Genomic DNA, 20479 nt, shown 5'->3' on the forward strand with positions numbered 1-20479 from the left:
GAAAGTAGGCCCAAGGGCTTGAGTCAGGCGTCAGGGCAGGACACTCAGGCAGAGCTGTGAGAAGACAAGGTGGCTTGGGCCTGGGACGTCAGATAGTGTGGGAGGGCAAAGAAGTGGGCGTGGCTACGTCCCTCCAGGCCTGTGCACTTGGATTTCAGTATTTCTTGGGATGAAACCCAGGGCCTTGTGCATGCTGGTGAGCACTCTGCCACTGAGCCCCAACTGGGTTATATTCTTAGGAGTGAGGGTGAGTGTGTGTGTGTGTGTGTGTGTGTGCAGGGGCCTCTGTGTGTGCATGTGGCCTCTGTGGTGTGGAAACTGGAGGGAGCGTGGGAGAAGGTGGGCCGGTTAGGAAGGTGATGTAAGAATTCAGTTTCGAGGTGATGGTAGCTGGCATAAGGAAATATGGTGGAGGTGAGGAGAGAAACGCATATTTAAGGATCATTTGATCTTTCAGAATTAGATTCCTGGGGTGTTAAGTTTGGACCTTGAGATGGAATTGTGTTCCCCAGTCAACAGTGTTGTAGCTCTGTTCAAATGATATTCTAGAATATTTTGTGTTCTATGCAGGGCTGGCCTGAAGGTATGTCACAGAACACCAGTCTTCTAGGGAAAATATAGAAAAATACCTCAGGCAATATTGCAGGTTCGATTATGGTGTGCAGGGTGAAGGGCCATGCCCATGTACTAACCTCTGGAACCTGCCAGTGTGACCTTGTTTGGAAAACGGACCTTTTCAGATGACATTAGGATCTCGAGATCATCCTGGATTGTCTGGGTGACTCTGAACCTGACCAGTGTCCTTATAAGAGACAGAAGAGAAAACCAAGAGAATTTGAGGCAGCCGAGAGAGAATGAGGCCCCGAGAAGCTCAATCATGGTGAACGTGGGGCAGGACATGAAGGGTGCTCAAGAAGGGCCCCAAACTCTTCATCCTTGCTTACTCCTCACACACCAAAGGCCCCATCAATTCCTTCCTTGGGATGTGAGGCTGGGCAAGGGCAGCCGGTTTTGCTGTCTCCTGGCCCCTCTAGTTCTCAGAGTCAGGCTCCAGATGAGTCTCTCCCAACATGACCCGCAGAGAGGACCCTCTGCAGCCCTAGAATCAAGATCCCGCCAGCGGGAACAAGGGGAGGGAGAGAGGACCTGGAGCGAGCAGGCCAGGAGGCAGAGCTGCCTGGAGGAGAGAAAGAGAACAGCCGGCTGGAGGGGCTCAGAGCTCCCACGGAGCCCTGGACAGGCCTGAGGGGGACACCTGTACCAGTTCTAAAAAGGAAAGTCCTCGGCCTCCCCACGCCCAGCACCTTTACTTCCATCCTGCCCTCTCTCCAAACCTGGGCATTACGTGAGCAAGGATCCCAGCCCCTTGTTCTTCCTGGCTGGGGTAAAGTGGCCACGCTGGGTCTGTCCAGGGCTGCTAAGGAGTACGCAGGTGGCCTACTGCTCAAGAGCACCCACTGAAGGAACTGGAACCCAGCTGTGCTCCCCGTGCCACAGGACAAAGGGGTCCCCTCTGGAGTCTGCACAGTGGCGCAGTCAGCACTAGGGGCAGCCCTGCCCTCTCTGAGGCTGACCTGGCCCCGGAACCCAGCACAGACCCAGTGGCTCTGCAGAGAGCAGTAGCACCAAGTCCCTCCCTGAGGAAGCCCTGTTCCCTGGAGGGTCTGCACCTCCCGTCTCTTGTCTCCCCATGTCCCTTCTTGGGCCACGCACAGGTCCTCCTTTCTAACCCTGGACAGCCTCTTGAGGCCATGCTACAACAGCCATGAAACTGCCACAATGCCACGTTCCCTGGAGTGCCAGAGTCCTCCAGCGTCTATCACAAGGAGACCATGACATTCGGCTAGGTCAGCAGGTTGGGAAAACACATTTGATTCCAAGATGTTTCCTGGGCTTCCCCGCACAGGCCTACAGATCCGCTAGCACTTGTCATGCATTCTTTCCTTACTTGGACAATGAAAGAAGCAAAGCCAGAGCTGGGAATGGAGCTCAGTGGTGGAGCATTTGCCCAGCATCTGCGAGGTCCTGGGTTCCACCCCCAGCACTGCAAATAAAAGCAAAATAAAACAAAAACAAACCAAGAAAGCTAACTGTTGAGTCAGTCCTGTGGCGGGGGCCTCATGGGAGAGGAAGCAACTAGCGATCATTCCAGACCTTTCCTCACAGATTCTGAACTCGAATGACCAGGCCCGAATCTTTCATCTGTGCTGCTAATTAATAATTAAGGAAGTTACAACACGGTTTCACAATGAAAAATAAATTTGATATAATGAGCATCCGGAATGGGCTAGACGCAAGATCTACTTAAAATCACAGCCTCATTCTGTCCCCAATAATTCCCACCACAGAGACACCATTATCCCCATTTTACGGATGGGAATTGAGACTTGGAGGAAGGTAGGGAACTCCTAGGGGTGGGGATTCTTGCCAGCCCCAGTCACGGGTTCCCAGTGGTTGCTGCAACCCTCCCACAGTGCGCTGACCACTGCAGGTGAATGTGGTGTCACAGCCCGATGGCTGTCCCCTTGGTGTCGGAGTTAAAAGTCTCACACACAGTTGTAAAATTCCTGCATCCTGCTCAAACTCTGTTTGGCTCAGGAAAGCTGAATGATATTAAAGAAAGGAAAAGGAGGGCTGAACTCTTCTTCCTGTCTTTAGGTCTCTAACTCCTTTTCCCTCTCTGCACCCGTGTGCCCTGGGCCTGCCTGACCGCAGTGTTGGGGTCAACATCTGGAGAATTTCCATCAGCAACAGCTCTCCCTCCTTCCTGTGCCTTCAGGAGACCTGACGTCCGCAGCTAAAGGACGACAGAGCTGCCTCCTGTGTGTCCTGGGCCCAGAGGCTTTGGGCTGGGATCACCTGGTGCACCTGGGCTTGGACAGCGCTGCCACGAGATGCCCGGGCACCCAGTGGGGTGGGAAACAGAGCCTGGAGAGCAGTGCGGCCTCCTGAGCTCAGACTCTGCAGTTTCATTTGAACATATTCCTTGTTAATAAAAGTGGTTCTTTGGTCTTGGACTGTTCCTGAGCTCTTTGAAAATCAGACGAAAACTCACGCTGCTTCTCAAACTAAAACGTAAACTTGCCCAGGATGTCGCCTATGTTCAGAGCGCTCAGAGCTGGAAACCGCTGGGGACAGGGGCGGGGTGGCGTGCACTCCTTCTGCTGGACACTCTCCGCCAGAGCCATGCACGCCACTAACTGCCCCTTCTCATCCATCACAAGACTGCAGAGGGGTGTACTCCCCCGGGACAGAGCGAGGCATTCTCTGTCCTCCCTCAAGTCTGTGTAATAAGAATTAAATTCATCCCAACAGGCATTGTGTGTGTGGGGGGTTCATTTTCTTAAAAACAAAATTGACTTTTGTTTAAGACAAATGCAAAACAGGTAATGGAAGGAGACAGTGGGGCCTGGGATGGTGGCACGGACCTGCACCCCTAGCTACTCAAGAGGATGAGGAAGGAGGACCATGGGAGCCCAGGAGTTTGAAGCCAGACTGGGCAAAGTCTTAAAAAAAAAAAAAGGAGTAGAGAGAGACTCTTTAGATTTAAAAGATAATCAGGTATTGGATCCTGACGTGCCAAAAGCCTAGGACAAGATAGGTACTGGCCCCTTTACTTCCTCTTCTGTCCTTGGAGACATCCGTGGGCTATGGTGAGATTGATCAGCAATTTGCCGTTCAAACTCATGAAGCCAAGGCCAAGTCCCCATGCCCCTCCAGATTTATCTGCGGTGCAGATCCTGTTCACTCCACCCTGGGAAAACAGATGCACACAATGGCCTTATCTCTGAGTAGAAGTTGATTGCTCTTTTCAAAGCTCACAATAGAGGAACTGGAGGGCAGGGTGGGGTGGGGGGGTACCCCAAGTGAGTATGGTGTCACCCTGATTGTTTTCACTCTCACTGACCTGACCTCACTTAGGCTACAGCTGTTTCCCTGTCTTCATTTTACCTTAGGGATAAATAAAAATTACTTCCTGAGCACCCACCCTGTGCCAAACCCATCAATTACATCACTCACTGCAGAATGCAAACGATGTTTTCACTTCACAGGTGAGAAAACTGGCCTGATGAGCTCTATCTTAGAGTGGAGGAAACCAAGCCCTAGTGTGCTTCAATCACTTGCCCCAAATCAAACACCCATCAAGGAGGCAGAGGTGGATGCAGGCCTCGGCGGCCGAGTCTTTCTTCCCTCTAGTCCAGGACTACCAAACTTGTTCCTGCGTTAGAATCCATTTTGCGGATCTTCTGGAACTCCCAACCCTCATCGAGCACCCAGGGAAGCACAATCTTTGAGGAAGGGACTTAGGATTTCTTTTTCTTTCTTTCTTTCTTCTTTTTTTTTTTTTTAAGTTTTTTAGGAGACTAATGTGCAGACACGTTTATGAAATGTCTGTGAGCATCTTGAGCAGAGAGCATTCACCAAGGAAGGCGAGTGGGCATCAAGAGCAACCAACAAGAAAGCTGCAAATCAAAGGCTGAGCGAAGGGCAGCTTTTGTTCTCTTTATGGGGGTAATAGAAGATATTTGTTAAGAGAAGAAACTTCTTTGATGCAAGCCCAGTTAGTTATTCAAGTGGGAGGCCAGTTTTAGAGACCCAGCATTTAGGAGATGAACTAAAATTCATTAAGCACTTCTCTCCTATTAAGTGGGTTTTCCTTTTTGCTTTGCTTTTGGGGACAGTGACTTAAGTAGACATTAATCTACTTAAGTTAGAAGCTCTGTGCCTACAACCCCCAGTCCAACGTGATGAGCTCTAAGAGGGCTGGCCAGGCTCAGAACAACACCAAGTACTGATGGTCTTTGCAACAACAAAGACCCACAAGATTATATCCAGTAGAGCATTTATGTTGATTAAAAAATGCATTCAAATTCCTTAAACGCTGGAGATCCATTAGAAAAACTTAATCCTATATTCTGTTGGTTTTCTAGGTTTTATGGTATTCTCTTGCAGAGTCTCAGTTTGAAGAATCTGATGGTCCAGTTAAACATACCAAGGTTGATTGGAGGAATGAGAACAGGATTTTAGTTGAATGGAGCATCACTGCTTTTATCTTGGCTAAAGTCCAAGAAAGGGCAGTAAGCAAGGGATTTGGTGATGGTTATGGTTATACTTACTTGAGTTAATAATTTGCTTTATGTAACATGTATTATCCACATTGTTCACCACTGGAATAGAAATACGTGAGTTTCCAAAGCAAACTTAGATTTTGCTAAGTCTCTATTCCAATTAGTTAAATTCTGACACGACTTTTTGCCTCAGAAGAACATACCAAGCTAATGGTGAATTGAATTCACAATTCACGGATTATGCATTGGCTTTGTTTTCCTCTTTTGTATTTAACAAACACCTTTCTAAGCAAGATGCCACTAGATCAAAAACCTTCAGTCAGGTCCATTTTCCTTCTATGCAACTGTTAATTTTGAGAGAGATCTGAGAAAACCAACCTTGTTCCTTGTGTACTGTTAGGATGGCCTCAGGACAATCAAATTCACTTCAGAAAAAAATGTCAGCTAAGAATTTCCTATCTGTTCCATGCCACTCTTCATTAAACTTATATTTTTAAATGGGAGAGATTTCTCAAGAAACAGAATTCATGCATGGGGTTTCATAGTGATAGCTTCTTGAGTTTCAATTATAATTTTCCAAAGGTGGTTAAGCCAAATTCATTATGCTTGAGAGTATTTGGGGTTTTCCTCCACCTGCTCATAGTTGAAACCTGTCACTTCCAGTGACCATGGCAGCATCTATGGATGGTATAGTGAATGTATCATGGCTAAAGTTTAGGGGTGCAGAAATACGGGTCCTGTTTAGGCTCTCCTGTATGGAGAAAACACTTGAGGGATCTTGCTATGGAGATCTTTGTTGCTTGGCCAATGAAACTGGAGGAAAGTCCTTGGAAATATTTGAATAAAAATGGTTCACTACTGAAGTAAATATGATCTCAATATTTTCAAAGTGAAATAAAACAATAAACATGCTGCTGACAAGGAAACAGCAAATTCATAAATTATAAGAAATGTTTTCCTTTTTTTCTATAGTGGAAAGTTCAATGTAGGAAAACCAAATTTTTAAAGTACTTATTTGCATCTGCTCTGTGACTCTCTTTTTGTTTTTTTATTTGATTTTCTGCTTAAAGTGCAACACACTGACATTCCTTTTTTTAAAAATATTTTTTAGTTGCCAATGGAGCTTTATTTTATATATTTATATGCAGTGCTGAGAATCAAACCCAGGGCCTCACACATGGTAGGCCAGAGCCCCAGTCCCAACACAGATATTACTTTTTAAGATGTGCATCTTAATGACGTGCAAAGGCATAATTTCAGTCCAAGTTCCATCTCTGATCTCAAGCACAGTAATAGGCACTTAGTGCTAAATAAATTGTGTGTTGAATGAATGAAGGAATATTGGTATTTTCTACTGAAGAGTGAAGCACGGGCACTGGGTTCAGCATGAAGACTCTGGGGTTTGGTTGTGGATGTAGGAGGGTGGCTACGCTTGCTGCAGATGCAGGGGTGGCCTCTGGGTCCCTGTGCCCTTCTGGCAGTTCCCAGCAAGGCCTTGAGAGTTCTGCTTCTTAATGACCTCAGAAAATTCTGGTTCCTCTGCTTATGCCGCCAGTTACAAGAAGTGTGTTGTGTGCTCCGATCCACACAGGCAAAATACAACTCTTGATAACTTGCACATTTCTAGCTGTTTTTGTTTTTCTGTCAGTAAAGAAGGACAAGGAGGACACAAAGCCGAGCAGGACGTGCCCACTCTGACTGCTGTGGCTCTTCGCCTGTTGACCTGGTGGGTGGGAATGCGCAATGTCTGTCAAGGGTTCCTTTATGATGATGCAAGACTTGGTTCACACAGACTTCACAGTTTTCAAAAAAATCTTTTGAACAGCAATTGCTTCTGTTCAATATTCTTCTTCTTCCCCATGATCAATAGGGCAAAATGACAAAAGGAGCACTTGGGTTTCTTCCCCAACTGTGCAATCCGATCGTCTCAGCCATGTGACAGTCATGCTTATTTCTAAGGGCATGGATCCTTTCACGGATGTTAAAATTTGTATCTAATTTTATGAGTGACATCTTTTTAGAAAAAAAAAATCTCAATACTCTATAACTTAAATCAAGTTTGGATAATAAAATATATACATTTCTTTCTGGTTCACACTCTTTTTTTTTTTTTTTTCAAATTGTCTATAGTAATGGGCATTTGATTTGTTAGTATACTGTTACTGGATTGGAAATAATTTATTTCTTGCTATAAGACTTCATAAAAATGGACTTCATTGTATTTCCTTATAGCTCATGGGTAGAGCCTTTTTCTGTGATATTTTTTAAAACGTGTTTTGAAAGAGATGTGTGCCTCAGAAGAAATGAGGGGTAAAAACACGGCATTCTCACAGACAACAAAAGGTACAATAAACATCTAAAACAATAACCACTGTGCCAGGCTGTCTCTATCTGTAATCCTAAGTAGTCCTTTGAGAACAGCCAGCTATAAATGACTGGATTCAATCCCACCACCATAGTGTGGAAGGTTCCCCAATTTTATCAAACAAATGCAGAAATACAGGATTTGGGGAAATCTCAAATAATGAATGGAAAGAGGCTTTCTTTTAAAGCATAAAACTTTACTTTCTTAACTGCTTATATTTCTAAATTGCTTAAAACACAAATTACTTTGGATGAAAGTAATCGTCCATGAGCAATTCCTTTGGGGAGTCCATTGGAAAAAGATTTTCCTTTTTCCTTCTAGAAGAATGTAGCAACCACTAAAGAAATTGCTTAAGACCACCCATCTGCTTCCAGTGAGCTCACTGTCCTGGAATTCAAGTGAATGGCCAGCACTTCCAGAACCCAAGGACCCACATGGAGGAGTCTTTGTAACTCTGTAAACACCCAAGAGCTCCAGTGTGTCAAAGTCACCAATACTGTTTTGAAAGCCAGCTCACAATGTTGGAAGTCCCGAGAAAGAGTGGACTGCAGGCAGGCAGAGTGAGGGCTGCACATTACAAAGAGGCCCCTCCGGATGTGGAGGGCACAGGAAGCTTCTACAAGGGAATCAACCTCAGACTGAACCAACCTCTCTGCCCCTGTGATGGGGCCCTGGGGTTTTTAAAAGATGACCCTTCTAACCGATGGTCACTCTGTGTACCTGGCCATTAGAAAAACACTCCCAGCTAAGCACCAACGGCACAGGCACTCAGTTCTGAAAGAATGAGCCCATTTTTAGGGACAGCTGCTGTTCTACTTTCTTCTCCCATCTCATCCATGCAGAAGAACTAGAGGCCCTCTCCCCACCACCGATTTAAGAGTTCTAAAATTAGGGCCAAGTGTGGTGACACTTGCCTGTAGTCCCAGCTACTTGGGCAGCCAATAGGAGCATTGCTCATGCCCGGGAATTTGAAGCCAGCCTGGGCAACACGGCGAGACCCCATCTCAAAAAGAAAAGAAGTCCCCAGGTCACTTCATTTGCTCATACATGTGTCAGAATACCCAGGTGCATCCCAAATCCACATTGACCCTTCTGGGGAGGGCTGGGGGGCTGGGAGGAGGGAGCTACAGGGGTGGTACACCTGCCAAGTGAGGTGTAATTACAACAGAAGAGAAGGGAAGGGTTCTTTTCTTACTGCCATCTCCAATTTAGTAAAAGTGACAAGCAAGATCTAAGTTTTCTACACAAGACTCATTGTCTGGACTTCTTTGTTTTCTTTCTTCCTGCAGTGTGACAGAATACATAAAACAGCACTCCAACACACAGGGAAGACGGTCAAAGACAGATGCTACTGAAAAGCCTGTAGTGCTACGTGCTACCCATGGCCATCTCCAGTTTCCTACTTATTATTCAGGAGAAATATTTTATAATAAAAACATAGTATATCAATTTAATAGAAAATATAAGCCCAAATTCAAGGCAGCTTAGATGTAATCTTCAGGAATTATCCTTAATCCAAATTGCCCAATGCATATTGAGACTATGGCATTAAAAAATATCTTAGTCTTTCAAGAAATAACAAAGACAGTGGCTGTTCAAATTTGGAAAACGTCTGTGATTCAACGAGGGAGGCAGTGAGAACCTGAACTGGGTGCGTCTCTCTACTCTCTGTATGTACAGCAACACAGAGTGCGTGGCTCCTGGGCAACGATGAACCACAAAAGATGTACTAAGCTATAAAGCAAAATAAATGACTAACGACCAAAATCAGTTTCAGTTTTTATTATGAATGTCCAAAGTGACAGCATTCTGTGAAGGTGTTAGGTTCTCATTGACTAAACTTCAAGAGACCACAGACTACAGCATTCCAAGCACTTTAATTTTTGACAGAGCCAAAACAAATAAAAGAATGATAAAAAAAAAGTATTCTTTTAGGTGTAAAGGGTGCTCATATTTTTGCAATTCTTTCCCCTGCAGGTATTGTGAACACTGATGAGTTCCAAAAACACAGATCCGTTCTGGATACTTACAGCAGACGTCTGCAATGTCTGCCTGAATGAGAAGCTAAGGAGTGAAGTACTTATAAAGTATGTTTACGGTACAATGTAGTGTGCCTGCTCATCCCCATTGCCTTTCTCTCCCATAAGGCTGCTCCTCTACCACCTGGGTACCTGCTGTTCCTAACAGGACAGGAAGGCTGGAGGGAAATACTTGGAAGACGATATGGAACCCTGGATTTTCTCAAACCTGCATAATTTTTTTTTTTTTTTTTAATGAAAGCTCAAAACTTTCAATGTTTGAACGTCCAAAGAGATAACCAATAATAATGGATTAAAGCCACTGGTCAAGAATTACACAGTGTGCACATATGGTGTTCAAGAAAAGAGCCTCAGTGTACTACGGCTATGGTTCCAGTCATCTGTAGTTCCAACACAATGACTTTCCCCGCGATAGGTTTCCTCCAGCTCTGTCTCCTCCGTCACTGGTACTGGATGCTACAGATGGAGTTTGTTGCCACTGATCTCCCAATCAATTCTGGGCTTGTGGAAGTGTGTATCTCTTACAGATGCGATACTGTTCATCTGAGTGGATCCTCAAAAAGAACAATTATGAACTAGAAACTCATAGAGTTTGTGTTTAAAATTTATAAAATTAAACCTGCTCCAACAGGTAATACAGGGAGGCATGCTTGCAACCTCTGGATTCAATCAGAAACAATGCCTGAGAGCACAGAGCCTTCTTAATAGGTAACGGTGGGTTCCTTTTAACGCTTCCTTAAACAAGATCCGATGTGATGCACATTAGAACTTTGAAGCTCGTCTGTCTCATTTATTTCTACAAGGCCTGGGACACAGGAAGCTGCCAGGACTTCATTCATCATCTTGCCTGTTGACAAAAGGAACAATAACTGGTCATCACTGGTTAATGGAATAACTTTTCCTAGCTTTTTCCAAGATAATTCCTAAAGAAGAGATGGTGTCAATACAACAGCAAATGTTTCAATGTTTGATGAATTTCTCTGCTCTAAAATGCCATCTCTTCTTCCAGTAGAGCAGGAAGAACCAGCTTATGCAGTGTCCATTTCTCCCCCAGACTGAAATGGTTCAGGAGGGAGCCATTCCTGGAAGTCAGCTACCCAGCTCCAGACGTGATTCTACCCACAACTAGTGCAGGCACCTGACCTTGCTGGGTCTTGGGTTCTGCCCATATAGACTGAAAAAACTTCAGCAGATAATGTCTAAAAAGAAGGCCATCTAACTCTAACTTTTACTCAACTCATGCATTCCTGTCTTCATAGCTCTTGGCAAAGCACAATCAAGTCCCACTGTGTCAGCCTGAGGCAATGGTTAAGACTTCAACAAAAACCTACACCTGGGTGCCTGAACTTCCAGGCTGAACTTCCAGAGAAGTCTCAAAATACTTTTTAACATCTGAAGTCAATTAAAAATCATGTGTTTTTCACAGCTGTCAAGGGTACAAGTAGAAATTAGGTTAAATATTTGGAAATTTTGTGTAGATAGTTCTTGTTTGTAACAAAATGATAAGCTCCTGTAACTGAAAGATTCACCGTTTTGATTTGATCTTTATGTCTTTGCAGTTGGTAAAACTTAGAGGACTTATTTAGGTGATAGTATGCTTCATGATATCATATCATACTTATATATCATCATATTATATATTTTAAGGCACTCTGTCATGTGTGACAAGAACAATGGCTTGAATGATTGGCAAGAATAATGACATGCACGATTTTTTTCACCTTTCTCCCATGGTTTTGACATAAGGGAAACAAAACTCTGTGAAATGTGTGAATGAGCCACACAAAACAAAACTGGTGCTGAGATGTCATCTATTACTCTGGATTATTCAAAGTGCTTTGCTAGTATGTTTATCTTTTGAACATAAATTAGGACTTTTAAAAAGTTGATTTTCAAAAAGGTGTCTTAAAATTCTACTCAAAAGCTCAGTCATTTCACTCTCAATGGCTGCAAGACTCAAGTTCCAGAGCCACCGTCTTCGATCTGAATAAGATTTGAGGCTGTAGCAGGGTAGGGTTATTGTCCACAGTAGATCAGCATTTTTGTGGTAAAGGCACAGAGACCACGGGGGAACAGAAGAAAAAAAGACTCAAATTCACTCAAATTATGGAGTGGGGACAAGGAAGAAAGACCTGTAAATGCACACAATACTAACACGGACTAAATTGGTGCTTGTCTCTCTGTTGGCAGGGAAGAGAAATAAATATTTCTGTCTTGACAAATGAACTTAAATAAACAGTATGTAAAATGTATTATGGCATCCTGGCAAGTGTTTTCACCATCATGGTTTTCTGGGCGGGGGAGGCATGAGATATATATATACATGGAGCGCCAGGGCTGAAGCCATATTGGTTTTAATTGCCTGCTTCTCCCCTGGAGGGCACTGTTTGTATGCTGTACCACTGCGCAGAAGCTTTTATCCCTGGTTCGGAGCTTCCACCTAAATGACATCAAAGCCAACACAAGTTACTGCATTTAATGCCTTGTCACATAAAAGGAGATCCAGCTGCTACGGACAGCCACAGCTGCTGGGATGTGACAGGTGGCTTCTTCGAAACTCCTTAAGTAGCTGGAGTTTTTGTAAAGAAATCCATTCTCCCTTCTCCCTCAGTCAGGGGTCACTCTCACTAGCAGTTACCAGTGTACATCATGACCCCTCCATAATACTGTAAATTAAAAAGGGGGCCCAAGAAAGTTCCTACTTTTTATTGGGAACATGGTGCAAAGAACAAGATGACTTTTATACAAACCTGAGCTGGGTGTGGTGGCTTACGCCTATAACCTCAGCAACTCAGGAAGCGGAGGGAGGAGGATTGTAAGTTCAAGGCCAGCCTCTCGGCAATTTAGTCAGGCCCTAAGCAACTTAGTGAGACTCTGTGTCGAAATAAAAAATTAAAAGGGCTGGAGATGTACCTCAGTGGTAAAGTGTCCCTGGGCTCAACACCCAATACCAAAAGGAAAAAAAGAAAGAAAAAATGAATTAGAAGCAGTTTTCTGCAGCTCACGATGAGATGATTATACTCTGCAGCTTTCCTGCATTTGGAAATGCTCAATTAGTTACACTTGTGTAAACCAGACACAACTGAGACCCATGGAAACAAAGGTATTCCTTACACGGACGCAAATGCCCAGGAGTCTACTGGTTCCAGGTAACACCTCTCACTTAGTCTAAGCTGCCCTGCAAATAGATCTATTCATCAATCCTACATTGCAAACAAGAAAACTGAAATTCACGGCGGTCAAGTAACAAGGCCAAGATTAGACACCAAGGAGGTAGCAGGGCCTAGATTTCAAACTAAATGTGCCTGACTCCCAAATGACATGCATTTCCTCTCAAAGGCTGCTCCCCTCAGATCCCTGAGTATCCAGACAGGGGAGTGGCCATCCCTCTCTGGCCCACGATGAAGGCCGAGCAGTGAGTGACCAGGGCTGCAGAGTGGCCCACTGCTTCACATCAGTGACAGCCTCTCTTAGCACACACAACCTGCTGCAGGAACAGTGACTAGGTCCCCAGGTCAGTGACTCAGGTCACAGAGCAAGGCTGGAGAAAGGACCAGGCAGAGAGAGTGCCTTTTGAGGGGACCCAATGCATGAAGAAACAGAAATGCAGTTGACTTCTGTACTATGGAAAAGATTCTGTGGTGTGGTTCCATTTTCCCATCCTTAACTGATTTCCAACTGACCTATCAGCAGGCCAGAAGTTGTATATATCTAGGAGTCATTTCTAAATTATAATTGATAAAAAAGAAGGCAAGGAGAACAAAATGGGAGAGTCTGCAGAGAGCCTCTAACGCTCTGGAATGAGTCTCCTGCACACCCATGCTTTCACCCGGAAAATTCTTTAATCTCATGTCCTCCTCTTCCTTCCTTCTCCACAAAAGACAAAGGCTTGTGATTAAGAAGCCAGGGGGACGGAAAATCCACAGTGGGGATGATTTGTTCCAGCAGTAGTCATATTGGATCAATATCCAGTGGGCTAGACAAAAAGGCGATAGAGCAATATCATAGACATTTGGAATGTTCTGCACCTTTCCAAAAGCCGTTGAGACCCAAGCCTCAGCCAGCCTGTCCTGCCATGTGGAAGGGAAAGTGCCAGAGTTACTCGTGGATGCCAGACCCCAATCTGCCTCATCCAGCTGATCCGTTTGGTCAGCCCATATGGGAGCTGGATGGTTGGCACAGAGCTGCAGTAGCAGAGTGTGCAGACACGTTCTAACATAATTTGCTCAATGTTTTATTGTTCTGTAGTTAAAAACCTACTTAAAATGTGTGCAGCCATGTCCCATTACAACAGAACAATATGAAGGCGTGTCTTTCCAAGTGCCAAGCGTAAGAATAACTAAAATAAATCAGGCAATCATTGCCTAGTAGGGGAGGTTACTCCTATGATGGGGACACACAGGGCTCCTCTATTTCACCAAGGTCACGTTTCCTGCATCATGTCCACATGCGCACTGTGCATATGATCCATGAGGGTCCATAAAAAAGTTGCTTAATTCCACCATAATAGAAAGATAGATCACATCAGCACTAAAACAGGCCTTAGGAGTTGCAAGGCACAAAACTTCCATTTAAAACATCAGAAAACTGGGGCTCTGAGGTTCCACGCTCCCCGCCCCACCCTGCCCAATACACGCAGAGATGAGTCTGTGAAGAACACATGATGCTCTTATTCTTGGTCCAACAATGTCCCTTATTCATTCAATCAAAAAATCTCAAACAGTACATCCTGAAAAATTAGACCACTTGGCACAAATGATCAGAGTTATAAGGTAGACTTTGGGACCATAATGGACCCAGCGGATTCCAGAGGTGGTGGGGTCCCATGCCGTGAGCTGGCTTGAGGGAGGCAGGTGGCAGGATGGTTGTAAGCACTCGGGTTCCTTGGTCACTCAAGTGTGAGAGGGAGACAAACACCTGGCCCCAGGGCTGACCGTGGGGACTGAGAGGCTCTGTGGGAAGCCCCTCATGGAGGAGGAAGAGGGGCCACTCGTCCTTCGGCCGGCCATGTTCTTAGACACCCATGGGCAGAAGGAACAAGGCCTTGCATTCCCCTGCATGGGACACGCTTCCCTTTCTTCTCTACCCTGAGGGCACAGCCAGCCACCTCGGCTCCTGTCAGCAGCAGCTACAGTACTCCCATTTTCCACCCTGTTCCCAGTCCCAACCCAGTCCTTTCCCTCTCTCTCTGGACCACTTCTACTACAGTGGAGGGAATCACCACAAGCACCCAGGAATCAGTAAGCCTGGGTTTAAAAAAAAAAAAAAAAAGCCAATGTTCATGCCTTTGCTGAGGTACAAAAAACAAACAAACAAGAGTTTCTGCTAACCACTCCCAGAAAACCAGGGCCCAGATGTGCCACAGCCGGTGCTGTGCTCGGGTTATATATGATCTGGCAATTCTGTACTTGGACACCCTGTGGGTGGAGGATGGGGGAGAGGGCAGAAGAAGTCATTACACAGAAAGGACAGGTTACCCAGGCACTGTTCTGCAACCTTACAATAGACCGCCAAGTCCACAGGATGGAACGAGACACAAGCCAAGAGCAAGGCCTGAGTCTGAACTCATTTTGGTAAGAGCCTGACTCCCAGGCAGGGGGAATAATGATGCTCAAGGAGGCATGAGGCTTGCAAGGTGTGGATAAAAGTGAAATAAGACTAAACCGTTGTCATGGAAGGCCAGTCCACCAGTGAATCATCTGAGACCACAGGTGTAAAACAGCCCCAGGACATGCACTCCAGACACTGGGGAGTCACTTCCCCTGCCTGCAGGCCTCCAGGCCAGGGCCCATGCTGAGCATAAAGAATTTTCACTGAGCTTAGATGGCCCTCCTTCCAGCTTAAGGGTTAAAAGCTGGACTTTAGGTCTTCAAGAACAGGTTGATGCATGTGGGTCACATGCTGTAGTACCCTCATTTTAAAGTTTGTCACGTTTAAACCATCACGTACCAAGATGTACTCTTCCCTACCTCCAAGTCACAGTGACAACTATCAATTTTTTTGTAGAATTGAACCCACTGGATAAAAATTTTTAATAATTTTTAAAGTTAACTTTAAGAGACTCAGAATTTTTCCTATAGACATGCCACCTGTTTGCACAAAGAATGCTCTAGAAACTCAAGACATTAAATTTTATTTTTAGTGTACTGAAAAGAGTTGATGTTTAAAGAAATCCTATTAATATTTTTTCCTGAGGTAAAGAAACCTTTTGAAAGTGAACAATCATCCATTTAAATTTTTTTTTTTTTTTTATTTTCCTTGTATCCAGTTTGCTGAGCGCAAACTCAATCTGGTTTCCTCAGCTGTCTTCACAGCTGAGCTGGAGAGACCACACGCCGCCCATTTGAGCAGATGCTATTTTTTTTTTTTAATAGCTACAGAAACCAATTTGCAAACTGCATTAATGGCAGAGAACTGACATAGTCAAAGAAATGACAAGTGACACACTTTCACTGGATGCCAGAAAACGCAGCCCAAGGGAAAGGTAACCCGTGGAATAGCAACACAGGAACAGCACCTGGAGCCCTTGAGAGCCAGCACAGGGACAGGCAGCCAGGAGCGGTGGCTCCTGGTATATAAGATAGGAACAGCACCCACAAGATCCAGGTTGGTGGGCATGCCTGGACGCCCTCACAGGGCCAGCTCTGCCTCCCGCTGAGGCTTACTCTGCAGCATGTGCTGTCTCTTCTTGTCCAGAATAAGTATTTAAAAGAGGGAGGTGACCGGATGGCTGGGGTTGTCACTCAGTGGTGGAGCGCTTGCCTAGTACATGTGAGGCACTGGGTTTGATTCTGAGCACCATGTATAAATAAATAAAATAAAGGCCCATGGACAACTAAAAAAAAAAAAAAAAACTACAGGAAAGTAGGGAAATTAAATAAAAAAAAAAAAAAAGATAAGTTGCCATGTGTGTTTGGAGTGGCTGGCCAGTAAATGCCCCCAGGGCCTGACTCCATTGCTCATCTGAGCTTTGTGCTTTCCGTGCTCTAGTGACAATGACAGAAACCAGGCCCCACATCCATTAAGCGGGTGCAAGGCAGGGCACAAGTACAGCAATCAGGGTCACTCCCTTCCTAGCAAGCCTCCCCTAAGGCTACCACCACCAGGAACATCCCTAGCAGTCCCAGAGTGTGGGATTTAACCTGTAGTAAATATGATGTCAGCTGCCCAGACTAGCCTCAAACTCACCATGCCCCTGCCTCGGCCTCCTGAGTTGCTGGTATTATAAGCACACATCACAATACCCGGCTTTTTTCTTTTTAGCAGAAGGACAGATTTTGGGAAGGCACAAAGTCTTATTTTAACAAATTCAAAGAGAACTCCAAATATGATCCAAATTAATGAACCACTAATAGAACTTCTTTTTCTACGTTCCCAAGCACCATCTTGGGAACATTTGTCTCAGGCATATCCAAAGGCACAGAATAGAACAAGACATGATTTAAAAAAAAAAAAATGGGTGGCTTTCCATAACCATATTCCTTAGAAGCCTTGGCCAAGATTTGGGGTAAGAAATATCTCTTCCTTTGTAGTGTTTAAGAGCTGATGCATGCTGCATCCTGCTCAATACAATTTCCTCACATTTTTAGGAGGTGATGTGGCATGGAAGCTTCCAGACCACACCTAACAATTCCCCTGTACATTCCATTGAGCTGTCCAGAGTCCTATTCCTTTTTCAGAAGACCTAACACATTTGTGAAAGGCAAATGTCCTTTACATCTCAGATATTAGCAAATCTTAAATGACAAATCCCACTATAGTGTACAATCACAGTGAAAGAGGCTGCGTGGACGTGTGGCTGACGGTGGTCAACAGGGCTGACTCACCCAGCTGGGTGACACACTGCCAGCCACCAGCCCGAAGTCAATACCACTCACATTTGTGCCTCAGTGAAATCACATCTGATTATCCACTATGAATTGACTTGGAAGAGCTGAAACCAAACGTCAGAGCCAGGCATGCCACGGTTCCCAAGCATGGGTCTACGTGAGTTTCCTACTTTCTAAGCTGTGAGATCTGGTGTGTAAGACATGAGTGCCAAGCAGCCTGCGAAGAAGCCAAGCTTGTCCGGGACTCTGGGGGACCCCACCTCCTCCTCCTCCACAGCCTCTAAAAGACAGACTTTAAAAGCCACTGACCTAACAGATACAACTCATTTTATTCTAAGCCCTATCAACCAAAGCATTACAACTAAGATGATTCTAAACACCACCACTGAATCTGTTCAAACCAAATCCCACAGAATCCGCTTCCTTGATCCCATGAATATTAAATTAAAATTAAATATTAAATAAATCTGATATCCATCAAAATTCCCTGCTACCTTTTTGTAGCCGGTCCTCCCTGGCATCAAGCAGCACGTTTTGGGAAGCTGAACTGTTTCCCTGGGAACGAATCCCTCTCTGAAATGACAATGTGTATAGCAGGAGAGCCCGGTCCACTTTGATAAATAGCAATTCAGGATGAAAGGAGGTTTTCTAGTCAGACCTGGGTGTAAAAATTTCAGGACACAAATCAGCTCTAAATCTTTTTCTCAGTCTGTCCCTCCCTTCTGCCAATCACATACATACTGGCAAACAGGCCACAAAAGTCTCTAGGAGTTAAGTACATTATCATCTGTATCTAACTGATACATAAATAGGTAAGGCCCAGGGATCCTTGTGGCTCCAGGGAAGGAGGGCCTTGACCTGGAGCCACCCACAAATGGAGTGCCACGGGGCAGGGCGGAATAGGCCCAGGTATTCCTGGCTTTGGTCTCTTGGCTGGGAGACAGGAGAAAGAAGAAAACAAAATTCCAACAGGTCCCAGGACAACTTGAATTCAGCCGTAAATGCAAACTGTTTGTAAGAAAGTTTTACACAAGACTATGTCCCTTTTGAGACCAAGCCAATTTACAAAAGTCTGAAATTCAATTCTTTTTTGTCTTCAAGAGAAACTGCTACTTACTTTTCCAACCACCTGCCCTGGAACACATCCGAAGCTCCTGTGTCCTCTCTGGCAATCTTAAAGGAAATATTTCTGGCTCTTCAGACCCTTAGCTATTTATCCCTGCCCTTAAACTGCAGCACGAACATGGTGGGCCTTAACCAGTCCTGGGCGAGGGAATGAGGTCTGATTGTAAATCTAGCCCTGCCCCTGCAGGGAGGAGGGAAGGCAGCACCTGGGCCAGGTGCCACACTGCCAGTGGACGCTCACCTTAGCCCTTCTCCAGCGGCCCCATTAACCTGCAGAGGCTCCTTCAGTGCCTCCTGCTCATAGCAGGTGAAGCCCATGCCTGTTCCTAAGTCTCTTCTCTCCCCTGTGATGTTTCAACCGACCTGTTTACCCCGCAACAAGGGGCTGCGTCTCCAGAGTGGCTACAGGGGTTCTGGTCTTCTAACTGCAGGTTGAGTGTAGGAAGAACCCAGCCCAACAAAGGGCTCTTTGGCATCATGACCCACTGTTGGGTTAGAGCTGCCAGGGAAGCTCGTGCGAGAAATCATTTTGAATGTGCCTCGCTGCCAAAAAGTTTTGTCAAAACTCTGGCACTCTTCCTCACTGGAATTGTGATGAGCCAGATTTCCCCCCCTTTCTGGGCTCACTCTTTGGAACACTTCCCAGGATGCCTAATGGCGTCACTTTGGAGAAGGTGTCCAAAGTCTGCATAGTAGATGGACTTACACAGACGCCCCACAGGGCAATGAGGGGCTGGTGCTTGGAATAATGACAGGGAAGAGCAGTAATAAAATAAAACTAGTAGGAGTTCCCAGAGACTAGAAGATGGCATTCATCTGCCATTATCTTATTCGTAGTTTACTTAACATATGCATAACCATTCTTCAGAGGTCTCAAAAGTGCTGACAATAGGGGCTTAAGTAGAATTAAAAGACTCAAAAAATATTATGCCTATTCATTTATTATTTAAGAAAAAAAATGAAAATCAAGATACAATTCATCTGTGACAGTATATTAAGACTTTAAAAAATATATCAAATCCTCAATTATATTTCAATGCAATAATTTAAAAATATCTCAGTGGATATTATGGGATATCTTTTATTTTTTTGGTGGGGGATGGGCAGTGGGCAGGGATTGAACCCGGGGTGCTTACGCACTGAGCCACATCCCCAGTCCTTTTCATTTTCTGAGACAGATCTCACTAAGTTGCTTAGGGCCTTGCTGAGTTGCTGAGGCTGTCTTTAAACTCGCTATCCTTCTGCCTCAGCCTCCCAAGTTGCTGGATAGGTGTGCGCCACCGCACCTAGCTTTATTTTTGGTTTATTCCAACTGTGTCTCAGGCCTTTAATGCTGCTGGTACTTTAACTGCATAACCAATTTTTATAGGTAAGAAACAACTAAAAGCTTGGTAGCGAATATCAGCTATGAAATAATATATCCATTTCCCATTTATGTGGCCCTTGTACTTTGAAGCAGCTTTTCATTACACCCTCATGGCCAAATGGCCCAGTCAGTGCAGTTAACTTTGACTCCATTTTGTTCCTTGTAAAAACTGTGCTGTAAAAAAAACCCACATCCTGGCTTGTTTTCTTAATCAGTGGGATGGCCTTTACTAAGCCAACTCTCTCTTTAGGAAGGTCCTCTTTGGGTCCAAAGTATTTTTTTTTTCTCTTGCAGAAAGAAAAAATATAAAATCCACAACCCTCATTTCTACTTCTAAACTCTAAGCCACCCATTTTGAACCTCACTGTGAATCTGCAAGGAAACAAGGTCCATCAGCTGAGATGTGCACAAGTCATCTGTTAAGTCTGGTTTACAGTCCTAAAGTCCACATCTGCAAATACTTTGTTTTAAGTGACAAAGCAGGAATGGCTCAAGGTCACCCTTTCAGCAGTCACCTTCATTTATAGTCAGTATGGCTTCCTGGGTAGAGAAAGCAGAAGACGGAGGGGATGAGGCACAGGAACACCTTTCGTAATTTGAGTTCTATTCCAACAAAGTCCTGAATGAAGCCTGGTACTGCATACTAGGGGCAAGAATGACATTAGTTTTCTTCTGAGAAACCTTCT

General features: G+C 44.9%; 1 protein-coding gene across 2 annotated transcripts in view; it reads right to left on the reverse strand.

Moving 5' to 3' along the window:
- The window catches only part of Scaf8 (SR-related CTD associated factor 8), a 189074-nt gene that overhangs the window by 35674 nt on the left and 132921 nt on the right, over positions 1-20479 (reverse strand). The window contains exon 22 of one of the 2 annotated variants that reach the window (XM_026393816.2): positions 9243-10320. The exons of the other annotated variant lie outside the window; for it this stretch is intronic. The gene's annotated coding sequence lies outside the window, so the exon portion shown is untranslated. Of the gene's footprint in view, positions 1-9242; positions 10321-20479 lie in introns of those variants that run through there. 2 annotated transcript variants of the gene reach the window in all.

The sequence above is a fragment of the Urocitellus parryii genome, chromosome 8, assembly GCF_045843805.1.
Source record: "Urocitellus parryii isolate mUroPar1 chromosome 8, mUroPar1.hap1, whole genome shotgun sequence".
Lineage (NCBI taxonomy): Eukaryota > Metazoa > Chordata > Mammalia > Rodentia > Sciuridae > Urocitellus > Urocitellus parryii.